This window comes from Gopherus flavomarginatus, chromosome 2 (genome assembly GCF_025201925.1).
Source record: "Gopherus flavomarginatus isolate rGopFla2 chromosome 2, rGopFla2.mat.asm, whole genome shotgun sequence".
NCBI classification, from domain to species: Eukaryota; Metazoa; Chordata; order Testudines; family Testudinidae; genus Gopherus; species Gopherus flavomarginatus.
In genome coordinates, this window is record NC_066618.1 from 228388897 (window position 1) to 228402979 (window position 14083).

General features: G+C 40.0%; 1 protein-coding gene across 5 annotated transcripts in view; it reads right to left on the reverse strand.

Annotated features, from left to right (window-relative positions):
• The window catches only part of ST18 (ST18 C2H2C-type zinc finger transcription factor), a 230187-nt gene that overhangs the window by 168559 nt on the left and 47545 nt on the right, over positions 1 to 14083 (reverse strand). The gene's annotated exons all lie outside the window — the stretch shown is intronic.

The following is a 14083-nucleotide window of genomic DNA, read 5'->3' on the forward strand; positions in this document are numbered from 1 at the left end:
AACAAAGCTTGCATGGAACCTGCATCTGCACTGTGACTGACTCAAGATAATGTTATCACCTGCTCAGTTTCATTAGCACTAAATCAAATGTATGGAGCGCAAAATAAAGGTACTGATTCTTGATTTTCTCTTCTGCCAGATATCTGCTTTGTGCAAGAGAGGGGGTTGTGTCTGGGAACCGGTTCTGGCTCCTTGATTCTTAGGGCCAACGCAGGCTTTGACATGAGTTAGAGCTTCTTCTGGGCAGCTCTAAAATGAGCCACAAATGCAGGGTGTCATTATAGAGCTCTACAACACTGGAGGATCTGTTTCACCTCACCTGCTCCAGACCCATATAATGGCATAAGGAAAGATAGAGACACTGAGCCTGGAGGCAGCGCACATATGTCAGCACATTGTTCCTCTTAGGTAGGGAAATTGTTCACATGTTTGTAGCTAGGTTCCAGCCACTTTACTGTATTCCTAGCAAAGTACCATGACAGACTTCAACAATCCACAGAATGCACCTTTTGCAGGACATATATCAGAGGGAAAAAGCATGTTCCATGTACTGCCATTTTTGTCCAGGTATGCAGGTCTCACTATAGTCCTGCACTAGTTACCAGAATAAAAAGGAACTGAAGGAAGTATCCAGGTTAGTACACATGGAGTGTTGAGGGAAACCCCTAGCTTACGAGTCCCACATTAGTTGCACACACATGCCTGTCAGAACATATGGTTTTTCCACTCCCATTCTGTTTGTTTTTCAAGCTGAGCTGATTAACCTACGGACTTTGTACTCCTGAATGGTGATGTGTTCTATGGCAAGAAAACTACTCTGCACAAAATTGTGATACAAAACAGTTGTTCATTGTTTGGAGAATAGTTTCCAAAGAGTTTTGCAGAAAGGATGTGCCAGATTTCAGGGTATGTCTGTGTATTACAAGATCAAGTGTACAAGACTGATAAAGGGAGGGGGAGGAGCTAATACAGGGAGGTATAGTTTTTGTAACTATCATGGTTTATTGCTGTTTCTTGTTCCCTGTTGAAATGCCTGTCATGAACTTTCGACATGTGTACTCCTCTGTGACCCACTAGTAATAGGCTGAAATGTCGCACGCTTCCCTTTATCCTTTATCCTCAAAGAATAGAATGTCATCTACAGGATTGACTCAGTCGGTGAGGAAACTGGCACCCAGAATTTCTTCTTGAAATTAAGGTCCAAATCACCAACTGGCACAAGTCAACATAGCTCCATTCGCTTCAATAGAGCTATATGGATTTTTACATCAACTGTAAATTTACTCCTAAGTCTTCTATATGGTATGCTGACTCTCTTTTACTTGAGCTACTGGAACTGCTTTATAATAATCACATGGGAAATTTGGGGGAAAGTTGCATGAAATGTTACAGTGTTACTATTTTATACTTAATAAAAATTAAAAACGATGTACTGCTGGAGAGAAAACGTTCTAGCAATACAACATACCTTAAAAAAAAACAACAACTCTGGTTCCAGATGTTCAAAACTAAGGGAGTTTTGTTCATGTCCACCTCTTAAAAAAACCTACACAAGTACAAACTGACATCCATTTATACTGCTAAAGAACTAATTATTCTCTGCTATTGCATTTTTGCAGTAACTGAGTTTCTTTGATGTCTAAGAAAAAGACATTGCTAAACATTTAAATAAAGAAAAGCCATCCTCCCGAAGTATGTAACTAGATAACAAACTGCATACATAGGGTGGGTTCTTGCACAACTTGTTCTCTTTTCTTATGGTTGTTCTTATTTATCTTCCAGGGACCAGCAAAGCCTTGCAGCTTGGCAATACTTCAAAACAGAGCAACATATAATTGTTCCTGGTTCCCTGTTGACTATTCCCACATATTCTCCTTGTAGTATTTTCCCTCTCACCCGTCAGGGTTTTTTATTTTCTCCTTAGTGAGGCTTTTAGCTCTTTCTCTATACCGAGTGGGTTATAATGAGACTCATCTGGTCTGACTGAGTCAGCAGAAGAGCTCTGTTCTTCCATACAATATCTGACATTTTTGACCCTCATAGAACCAGAATAGGCTATAAGAGGCTTGAGAGATTCTCGCCCCCCCACACACACACATACACCCCAACAGGCCCTTAAGCCTGGACATCTTCTAAAAAGGTGGCTAGGGGAATTGATTGGAAATGTCAGTTGCATCAGATAATATCAGCATCTGTTATTGTTAGGTCTCACATTTAATTTCTAGTTCTTACATTCTGAACAGTATCTAAAATGCCAAACAACATGCTTGATTATTCAGAGGCCAAGTTTATTATACATACCGTGGTTCCTAGTCTGATTTTGCGCCACTAGCAGTTTTTGATATAAACTGTTTTAATACACAACTCGAGGACAGCATGTACTCAATTTGCCTGGCAGATGTGGATTAAAGCTGGAAAAAAAGGGCCCACAGACCTGGTTATGGGCTGGCACAGGCCCCATGGCCTCATGAAGTCCAAGGAGTCATGGAGGTGGAGAAATGTCCACTGGGAGTTTAGCTATCCTACATGGGGACTTGGAAACAAGAGAAAGCAGGGCAGGGAGCCAAGAATGCATGAACAGTTGTATATGTGGGGGAATTTGATATGTTGAGTGGGAAGGCCTTTGGGGTGATTTAATCTGTACTCCATTTGATTCACCACTGCTGCCTGGTATTTTGTCTTTTGACATCTAAGAGTCAGAAACCTATAACAGCATGCATTGTTTTATAAGTTAGTGTTTGTAAAGCACTTTGGAAATGTAAAGCACCGCATGAAGGATGAGGAAATATTTAACTGTGGGAATGAGGTAAGACATAATTTTTTGATATGGTAATAGGGAGGAGATAAGTACCTCTGCACAATTAAACTAGTCTATATTTTGCTTCCTGCTCAATATACAAGAGATATGTGTATGCCACGCTTTGCAGCTATAGCATCAGTTAGTTTTCAAAATAAAAAAACACTGAAAGACTGCACAGTCCACTCATTCAGGAGAGGGAACACTACAAACATGGGGTTATGAATAAGTGACATTTAGAATTTATGTAGCATGAGGTCACAATAGTGGTAAAAGCTCGCCACGTAACACAAAGCTGCCTGGGACAAGCTTTAACTTCATATGCTGGTATTTTAATCATTAATACCTTTTTTTTTTGGCATGGGGAGATGGAGGGGGAGTCAGAATTGAGAGAAAAGAAGGAGAAAAATACAAATAGGTCCTTATTTTCTGGACTACAGCATTCCCCTTTGAAAGATGTGCACTTCCTTTTAGAATAGCCAAAAATGCCCTGAAGGTATGTGCCACTCTGGAACAGAATGAGTGACATTCTGTGTTGTGCTTCAAAGAGGTAGAGCATAGAACTTGCACCTGGGGTGGGGGGAGGGAGGGCAAGGCAGCTTTAAGCCACCATTGTATGATCCTGATTCTCAGCTACTCTGGGAGCTGGGGAGGCCCTCAGCATAACTTAGACAGCCCTAAAGACCTAAATTACAGCAGTCTCCCAGGGCTGCCCTGTGGGCCACAACATGGCAAGGAATATCAGCAACACTGTGGGGAGTGCCACCACTCCTGCCCCATCCTTGGCAAGCCACCCATGCCCAGTTTGTCTTGGGAGGCAGCTGTAGGCTATATTCTGCAGGACCTTTGCAGGATCTTACAGCCAGAAAGTGGCCAGAATCGGGTGAGGATATCACCCCAGAACATTATTTTCAACTAAGTTCCATTGCAGATCACTATATTATGTGAAAATCTTTACAATGTGGTATGGCACCTCCCCTTTCAGTCTCCTTCACTGAAGTCAATGTCAAACCACTGTTGACTTCAGTGGTATGTGGGTTTGGCCCTTAGGAAGTACTTCACTGCACTATCATATTGAGTGAATTTGGTTTGTATGGTAATGTCAAGAGATCAGGGCTCAGGCCTTCATTGTGGTAGGGGACACACACAATAAAAAGACACTCTCTGCCCCGAAAAGATTACAATCTAAGGAAATTGATGGCATCAGTTTAGGAAAAGAAACTTTCCATGTTTGCAAAGAACAAAATATGGAAGAAAAGAACAGCTAAAATATTTGTCTGTTTTGATGTGTTAGTAGGTAAATTTATTAACATGCTTTGCACTTAGCCATTCATCTGCACATTCTGGATCCATCAGACACTGATGAGAAAGATTAGATTTGTATGTTATTGCAGAAAATTACAAAAATGAATATAGGGTAATTGGTAAACAGTTTGCAGCTGTTGCTGAAGAATTAGTGTGCTTCCCCTATATGCTGTATCAACCACATATAATTACCCAATGTCAGGTTTCACCTGAGGATTATACACAGTAACAAAGATATAGCAATGGGCACAGAGTTCAGGTTCAATGCTGCTTTCTTAATGGGACTAAGGCCAATATTACAGCAAGTTGAAAATCAGAATTTATATTCCTGAGGAAATTCTAACATCTTAACATTTCCTTTCATCCCAAATTGGAACAAAATGTTGAAAATTCTAAATTTCCTGCAAAACAAATGTTTTTTAAAACTGTTGTTTTGGAAAAATCAAAATTAGCTTAGTACAGTTTTGACTTTGATAATAACGAGGTGCTTTGACTTTATCAAAATATTTCCATCATTATTTGTTGAAAATGTCAATAACATCAATATGTTTCCACAAAGTGTTTCAATTAATCAGCATTTTCTGATGGAAAAACACGCCATGTGAAAATGTTCTACTAGCTCTACCCAACATAGTTATTACACATTGATAAATGAGGGATTTAAATGTATTGTGGGCAGCACTATATGCAATTAATAAGTATAACAGTCCTTGTGGTATTATAAGGTTTTTGATCCCAAGGGCTCCTTAATGTCAAAACAGAATGCACAAGCTATATTAACTCAAGCTACAGTTACTTCCATCTCATTTGTTATGCTATTTTTGCACCAGTTTAACAAGATGAAAACAAAACCAATGCTCTACTTAGTTTATTTATTCCTAACATTATTTATTGGTACCTGATGCAAATCAGAAAAGAAAATAAGGATGAGCCCACCATTAGTAAGCAATAAGTAAGATTTGACCTGCATTTTCATTTCACCTTTTCCTTATGAGAGATAGGTATTATTATTAACTTGTATTCCCGTAGTGCTTAGGGGCCCCAGGCATTGATCAAGACCCCATTCTGGTAGGTGCTATACAAACACAGACCAAAAAGATGGTCTCTCCCAAAGAGCTCACAATCTAAATATAAGACAAGACATAACAGAAGGATACAGATAGATAGTTCAAGGAAACAATGGGATAATATTAGTCAGCATTATAGGAAGTCTGATCTCAGCAAACCAGCGGCCTAAGCATTGTCCATTTATCTGTAGTCATCATAGAAAAGGAGAATTTTGAGGAGAGTTTCAAAGGAGGATAATGAGATAGAATTCTGGATATTCCTGGGGAGTTCCTCCCAAGTATGAGGGGCAGCATGGGAGAAAGCACTAAAATGCTTGTTTGAAAATGTAATACATGGTTGACAGAGGCTAGTATCATAGGCCAATTGGAGGTGGGAGTAGACATTCAAGAGTGAGTGACAGGATAGGTAGGGTGGGATAGGCCATGAAGGGCCTTGAAAGTGAAGAGAAGCAGCTTATGTTTGATGTGTTAGGGATGGGGAAACCATTGCAGTTTGCAAAGGGATGACATGATCATAGTGATGGGCCAGGAGAATCATCTTTTGCAGCAGCATTTTGAATGGATATTAAGGTGACCAGATATCCCAATTTTATAGGGACAGTCAAAATATTCAGGGATTTGTCTTCAATAGGCACCTATTACCCTCCACTGCCATCCTGATTTTTCACACTTGCCATCTGGTCACCCTAATGGAAATGAGGAGGCCAAGACTGCATTTGTCGATGGCCAGGAAAAAGGATGTTGCAGTAACTGAGACATGATTTGATCAGAGTCTGAATGAGAGTTTTAGATGTGTGCCTGGATAGGAAAGGTCATATCCTAGAGATGATATATACAAAATATCAACAAGACTTAGATATAGCCTGAATGTGAAGACCAGGAGATAGATCCAAGTCAAAGATAATGCCCAAGTCATGGACCATAGCGATGGGGAGAATTGTGGTGCTATTCACAGTGATTGAGAAAAGAAGTAGAGGGACAGTCTTGGGAGGAAAGATCCAGAGCTGTGTTTTAGTCATGTTGCGCTGGAGCTGACTGCTAGATATCCATGAGAAGATGTCAGAAACACTGGCTGAGATTTTAGTTTGGACAGATGGAGACAGGTCTGGAATAGAGATGTAGATCTTTGATGTGTCAGCATAGAAATTGTAATTGAATTTGTGTATGCAGTCAATATTACTCAGCTACAAAATATGGGGGGGAGAAAGAGGGACCTGTGAAACCCCACAGAAATTTGAATGAGGATGAGGAGAATCCTACAAAGGACATGTTGAAGGAACAGTTAGAGAGGTAGAAGGAGAACCAGGAGAGGATAGAGTCATGGAAGCCAAGGGAAGGCAAGATTTCAAGAAGAGCATGGTCCACTGTGTCAAAGGTGGCTGCCAATTCAAGGAGGATGAGGATGAAGTACTGGTTCTGAGCATTAGCTAGGAAAAGGACATTAGAGACTTTGGTGAGAGTGATTTCCGTGGTGTGCAAGGAATGGAAATCACATTGGAGAGGGTCTAACATTGAACTAAAGGAGACAAACTGCCAACGGCAATTATAGACAGTGTATTTAATGCACTTAGACATGAAGGGGAGATGGAGAAGTACCTGGAGAGGCAAGTGGGGTCAACAATTTTTTTTTAGAATGAGAGAGAAAAAAAAACATCCTTTTATTGTGAGGGGAAAGAGCCAGAGGAGAGTGAGAGGTTAAGGAGAAGAGTAGGGTGGAGAGGAACATGGGCACAAGGGAGATGAGGATGGATTGAGGCCACTGAGAGAAGTGGAGGTGTTAGAGGAGGAGAGCAGATGAGGAACTTCCACATCTGTGACAGGGGAGAAGTAGGAGACAGCTATAAGAGGGGATGGCAAGGCAAGCTGAAGGTGTGTGTGAGAGGACAGGAAGGCCACATATTTTGTTGATTTTCTCTTATAAGAAATCAGTGAGAGTCTGTGTGGTGAGAGAAATGGAGGCAGAGGGAGGGGAGGGTTTGGAGGAGTGAGTGAGAAGGTGATGAAAAGGAGGCTGAGATTGCAGGCATGAGGTTCAGTTAAGAGTAGAGTTGGTTAGCTAGGAAGATGGCAGAACTGAAAGAGGGGAGAATAAATCTATAGTGTAGGCAGTCAGCCAGCCATGGGATTTCTATCAGAAATACTCTGCCAGGCAAGACCAGGAGCAGAGGATGAGGCTTGGGGAAGGCTCATTGAGAGAAACCCAAATCCTGTAACTACACCCCTACACACATGGAGTGAAGCTCTGGTCCTATTGACTTTACTGGGGCCAGGATTTCACCCCTGGAATCTTACCTATCCTTACTTCAGCCTTCACCACCAGAGAGCTCACTGTGAGATCAGGACTTCAGTGACATATACAATAATATTCTGAGTCAGATGTGAAGAAGCCAGCATACAATTTTAGGAGTTTCTCCTGAGAGAGGCCTATTGCTGTTAAGTCCTCTCATACTGGTGGTGGTTAGGGTACTTTTGTTTCTTTTCCTGCTGCTTAAGAGCAAGCTATCACCTGACACCCTTTTCTACTACTGTTATTATTGCTCAATGCCTTGCCTACTCAAGTAATACTCCCAGCCTCCGCCCCCAACCCTCCCAGGCTAAGAACTATAAAGTAATGTTGTGTTCAAGAAATGAAACTGCTTTTATGGGAGTTGATAGTACTGGGGAGGGACTTCTGGAGGTTTGTGTTCTGAACTTAGTGTGGCAAGCATAACAACTTTGGATATTTAATACATTTTGTTACCATATTTCGTAGTGCAAAAATTGGCCCAGTTTTGAAAATGCATTACTAGAATGCAGATTAAATTACAGTATTCTCAAAATGCCAAACAGTTTAAAAACTAAATTGGTGGAGATGGCTTCTTTCAGGCTTTACCAGAGCACAGGGTGGGTACATTTTTATAAAATGATTAGCATGTAAGGGGAACATCAAATCTGTGCCTCTCACTGTTTCTACAGCTCAAAGGTCATCAGATAGGATAGAGTCACAGATGCCAACTTTAGGAAGGTGAGGTCTTGGGAAGCCATGCAAGCTTCATATGTCCCTGTCAGTACAGGTGCTTCTTCCTCAACCCAAGGACACTATTTTGGACCAGGTAGGTCCACCTACCCTCTGCAAGTAAAAGCAGGTGTCCTTGCTTATGGTCTTATTATCAGTCATTAGATATTGTGAAATTGAAAGCATGTGTAAAGCAGGCCACCAGACTGACCACAGTGATATATCATATTTTATCCTGCACACTTCCTGCTCTACTCACTGCACTGCATCTGTTATAGTTCATCCATTATTGGAGACATATCTGTTAGTTATCCTTGGGCAGATATCCATTGTAAATATGCTGCCAGATTTCACTAAGATATTCTGTAAACATATCTTGAAAAAATAAATGACTTTTTCTGGAGGAAATTACATTCTCTGTTTTAAACAAAGCTGTCCAAGCTCAATTTTACTTACCCCCCATTCTAGAAGGTCTCTCTATGGCATTAAGATGTACAGCCCTGCCCTAAAATACATATACTTACTTTGTAAGTAATCAGTTATGCCATCCAGGCCACCCTATGCCAGCATATATTTCACAATTCATTTGTGGAGTCAGAGGAGAGGTGTTATAATTGCTCTCTCTCTCTCTCTACGTCACACACAGTAAAGCTGATACGCACTCAGGTGACTTTTACAAAACTGTGTAACTCATGCATATGACATGTCTCCATAGTTGTGAATTTTGAGAATCTGTCTTTGCAAGAAGCTGATTCTGACAGACTCGGCAGTGGCTGCTGTCTAATGTGTCAACGTGAGTGTGTGCGTGCGCGCATATGTGTGTGTGTGTGTGTGTGTATAAAAAACATTCCAGAAAAAGTTTCAGAAATAAATCACACTTTAGATGAGATAGCTGGGAGGACAGTAGTCTTGCAGCAGTTATGCTGGACAGGTTGAATCTATGTATTTATCTAAAAAGGTATAGAAAAGTCAGGCAGCTTCATTGTACTGTTAGAGCTATGCATTATTACAGGAAGAGCTGTTAGTGCCACCAATATTAAAGGTTGCCAACACTTCCTATTAAAAGATCTTCTTTTCAGTTGCTTACACCTTTGCCAGACTTCAACTGTTTGGGCTGAAATTTTCCATGCTGAGTGTCTGCCTCAGGGCAAAGGGTTTTGGGGGGGACAATTTCCACCAAAATTGTTCACCCACTTCGCAAACTGATATTAGGGGAAATAAGTTGATTTGCCCATATTAAAAATGTCTTACACTGTTTCATTAAGAAACTCTAGCACCCCCATGCTCTGGAGCAGGAATTGAAATTTGGCAGGGAGTTGGCTTGTGGCAGCCTCTTGCCATTTCTATGAAAAAAAAAACACCCACACTTGGCCAAGTTATAAGCCCTTTGAAAAGTCTCAGTTCACACATTCTCAGTGAAAACTTCTTTAGTATTTTCCTGTGACCATGCAATTAAAGACTGCATCATAATGTGTGTGCACAAAAGGGCCGAATTAAAACTGCTCGGTCAACTTTAATTCTGGCATTTCCTGACTTTTGAATATTTAACTTTGCAATCAAATGTTCTTTTAGCATAGTTTATTGGGTGCAATATAAAGTATAGCGATAGTATTTTGAATCTCTGGAGTGTAGGAAACTACATAAACTGTTACCACTTCTTTCTTCTGGTGTTTGATTTCATTAGAACTTCTCAATGGAATTAGCCCTGCAAGTCATAGTCAACTGTTATCAAGTGCATGGTTTTATTATATCTGCATACACACACACACACACACACACACACACACACACACACGCACACACACACACACTTACTTTTTGTGCATGTCAGGATTAGAGATAGGCTTCCTAGGAATTTAAATTTGATTTCCACCTTGCTCTTTTAAACTGCAGCTACAATATTATCATCAGGGAGAAATCTCCCACACGTGCTTATGAACACTCTAGGGGGTAAACGTTAAGCATAGTGCACAGTAAATTAACCACAGCACACCCATTAATGCTAATGAGCGTTCCACAGTTAATTTTCCAGGCACCATACTGAAAATGTACCCGTAGGTGTTGGTTTCAAACCTGGCTACCACACATTTAAACTAACAAGAGGTGCTAGAAATGAATAGACCGTCTAACTCACGTGCCTATTATTATTTAGGATCAGCTTGTTGCTGACATGGACACACAAAGGCATAAGGCAAATATGACTCCAGTCCTATCTCCTATGCAGTGCTGTTGAGGCTCATGGGGTGGAGGGGTGGGGGAGGACATGAGCAGTGACTGCGTGCTCCCTCCCCTACCCAGACTGCATCTCCCAACATGCTGGGAAATATTGCTAGAGGGCTGTTTTTCTCTGTACTATACACATTTTACTTCTTGCTCCTGGTGCCATGTAAATATGCCCTTAGAGACATCAACCAGCGATCAAGGCCCCATTGTGCTAGGCTCTCTACAATCACAAGTCATGAAGAAGTCCCTGTCCCAGAGAGCTTACAAACTAACATTATCACTACTGGTTTGAATAATGGCATACTGTAGGTAGACAGGTTTACTCACACAGCTTTATCAATGCTCTTCACTTCTTACCTATAGCATCCGCTGGTGTTCTAGACCTTGTACAGACGGCCATTCATACATTTTTGTGTGCTGGCTTTGCAATGTACATACGTATGGTCTAGGATGAGACCACTGAACTCAGTTTCACTTATATGTATCATTTTGAAAATGTGCTACAGATTAAAACAATGTTTTAAACACACTACATTAACATTAAATCACCTTTAGTCTGAATATTAAACAGTTTCATTGGGTTCAGTGGGATATTGGATGCAATGATTTATAACATAATGGGTCTGTTAGAGGCATTTACATTATTAATATTTTATGTGGATTTTGATGGTATGGGCAAGTATTCTACATTTACATCCTTGAGTGTCGGTGTAAGCTCTGGATTTTCATTAGGGTATCCAAAAGGTTTTTCAAAGGCTGAGAGTACAGTGGCTCATGGAAAGAACAATTACAGTTTTAAGCACAGTGTAGGTGAAGAATCCATGGACCCGACATTCTGACATTAATGACTCCTGTTTTAGGACTCATTCATGCTATTAGGTCTGGCTATTGTCTGAAGCTGGGAATATACACAAAAATTACAGCTTCCTCTTTCTCAGTAGGAGAATGATATTGACAAATGATTAGAATATAACTCTCCTTAGTACTTTTTTTCTCCAAGTCACACCTGTAGTTTCAGCATTTCAGTTGCAAATGGGCTCTAGATGTACAATTGGAATTATTGTTAAAAGATGCATTTATATCTACTGTCAATAACAAACACTTTACAGGTTTTCTAATGACCTTTTCCTTTCATTTTTAATAGAATTCCCGCTATCACGTTCCTTCCTATCCCCAAGGCTCTTTCGAATCACTGAATTAAAGGAACCCCAGTATACACTGACAAAATATAGTTAACCCTTTGCTTATCTTACATTAGGATGACTTTAGAAATCAGCAGTGATGCAAAGAACATCATGCCAAAGTCATCAATCTCACCCCCACCCCATTGAACACAAAAAGATAAACTATGAATCACTGCAGATTTTAACTTCATGACAGATTGGAATGGTTGAATCAACAGAGAACTTCCAGTTAGAGTTACATTCAAAGGAACTTTCTTAAAAGAAAGAAGAAGATAGACTTCCCATATTCACATCCACCAGTCTACACTCATTCATTTTGTGAAATACCGAGCCAGAATTTTCACAACACTACAGCTAACTCGTAACAGGCTAGATTCTGCCACACTTTTTCATCCTGAATAGCAATTTACATGCATGTAATCTCATTGATTATAATAAGACTACTTGCAGAATAACATGAATAAAGGTGACAGAATTCAAGCCTGTATGAACAATGGTGGTATCAATGATTGCACTGTTGAAGGAACATCAAAGTGTTCAAGCCACGCAGGGGCAATATTTTCATGGCTGAGACCAAATTTATTTATTGTATTAGAACTTCCAATACTGGTAACCCCAAAGCACGGAGACTACAATGTGCATGAGGTGCTGAAGTCTAAAACTCTGAGAAAGTACATTTGGCATTACAGGGTCAATAATACACTGTCATTTTTCTTATTTGCCTGTTTGTGGGAAGCTGGAATATAGTACCATGAGGCATATGCTGCCAGGAAGAAACAACTGAGAGTATAAAAAAATGCAGAAAGGTAAAGATGCCTAATATCAGGAATTCTCTTACAGGAAGCATCCATCCAGTAAGAGTATTTCCTACCACTACATGTTATACCACTTGATAGCAAAAGGGGGGGGGGGGAAATCTGCTGGCACTTCAAACTAGCAGTGCAGTTATCCATTTAAAACCCTATATCAGATTACCAATACCATGTGATGTCTTATATAAAGCTGGATAACATTCATATCAGTTTGTATCCAGTACAAAGCTTCTCATAAATAAATAGGGCTAGAGGCATGTTTTGATGGCAGAGGGCAGCATTCTGCTCTGTTCTCATTGAAAGATGGCCCTGGTTTAGTAAAGATATGTTTTGTTGGCAAAAACTCTGCTATCATCTGGTTAAGTGGTGTGATGTTCAGACATGAAGCTCAAGCAAACATTTTAGCTTAATCTTAAAGGCAAGTGATTTACTTTGTAGCATTTTAAGGCTATTTATTTTACAGTGCAGCAGCTTGTTTGCCTGGAATCAGTGTGACTCACAAAATCTTGTCAAAAAGGAACATTAGAAGAAGGAAAGGAAGCTGTAAAAGGAGGAATAAACATAGAATGGGAGCTGGAAAGAGACTCAGCAAAGGAATAAAATTGAATGAGTGGAAAAGAGACGTGAGGAATTAAACACAAGAGAAAATTATATTGACTAGGAATATGTCCTGCAAAAGAGAAATTTAACTTAGGGCATGTTGTGGAATTCTTACACACCCTGGTGAACACTTGTCCATAGGAGCAGCCTCATAGACCTCAAGGGACTATTTGTGTAAGTGCTTGTCCATGTCAGGAAGAAATGGACAGTTTTGCTCTCTAAGTGTACTCATTCTTGTTAATTACCAACTCTTTGGGGCAGAGACCATCTTTTTGTTCTGCATTTGAACAACACCTAGCACAGTAAGATTTCTGGCCCATGACTGGAGTGCCTAGGCACTATGGGAATACAAATAAACAATCAAATAAATAATACTCATAATAAAGAAGAATAACAACACTATACCGAAGGCAGGAGGCAGAGAGTAGCAGATGACATAAAGCCCTGAAGAACTCTACGTTTGATAAATGTGAATAACTAGTTTCTGTGAAAAAGATTAATGTTTTTAACTACTGGATACTTGGCATTAATCAACCGTTTAACCAGCTTGTGATAAACATTTTTTATTTTGTTCTATTTACTTCACCCTTTATTTCACTATATTAGAAAGTGGGCCATTTCCCACGAGGTACATTTTGAAACTTAGCACCTAATTCTTCTCTCCTTACTCCTGATACAATTCAGTAAGTAAGGTACTATTCAGTGTAAGTGAGGCTGAAGCAGGGCCCTCAAGAATAGGAAGCTTGAAGCCATTCAAATATTCTGCCTTTCATATTAGCACTACTTTTCAAGTGAGAGAAAGATGAAGGTAAACAGTACAAAGCAGAGTACTATACGTACTCTCCTATTGCTATTTAAAGAAATAATAGGTTTTGTTGTTCAGCAACAGTGTTTTTTTTTCTTTCCCCTTGTACAAAGCATTCGACTGAGAGAGCGTATAAAATGGATTAGTATTTTATGCCAGTCAGTCACATAAAAGATCAGCCAATACCAGAATAACCTCAAAATATACATAGTAACATTTGATCTATGCTTGGGCCTTTTTTTTACACCTTCTAATAAATAAAACACATCTAATCACAATCCTGCGACTGTTATAT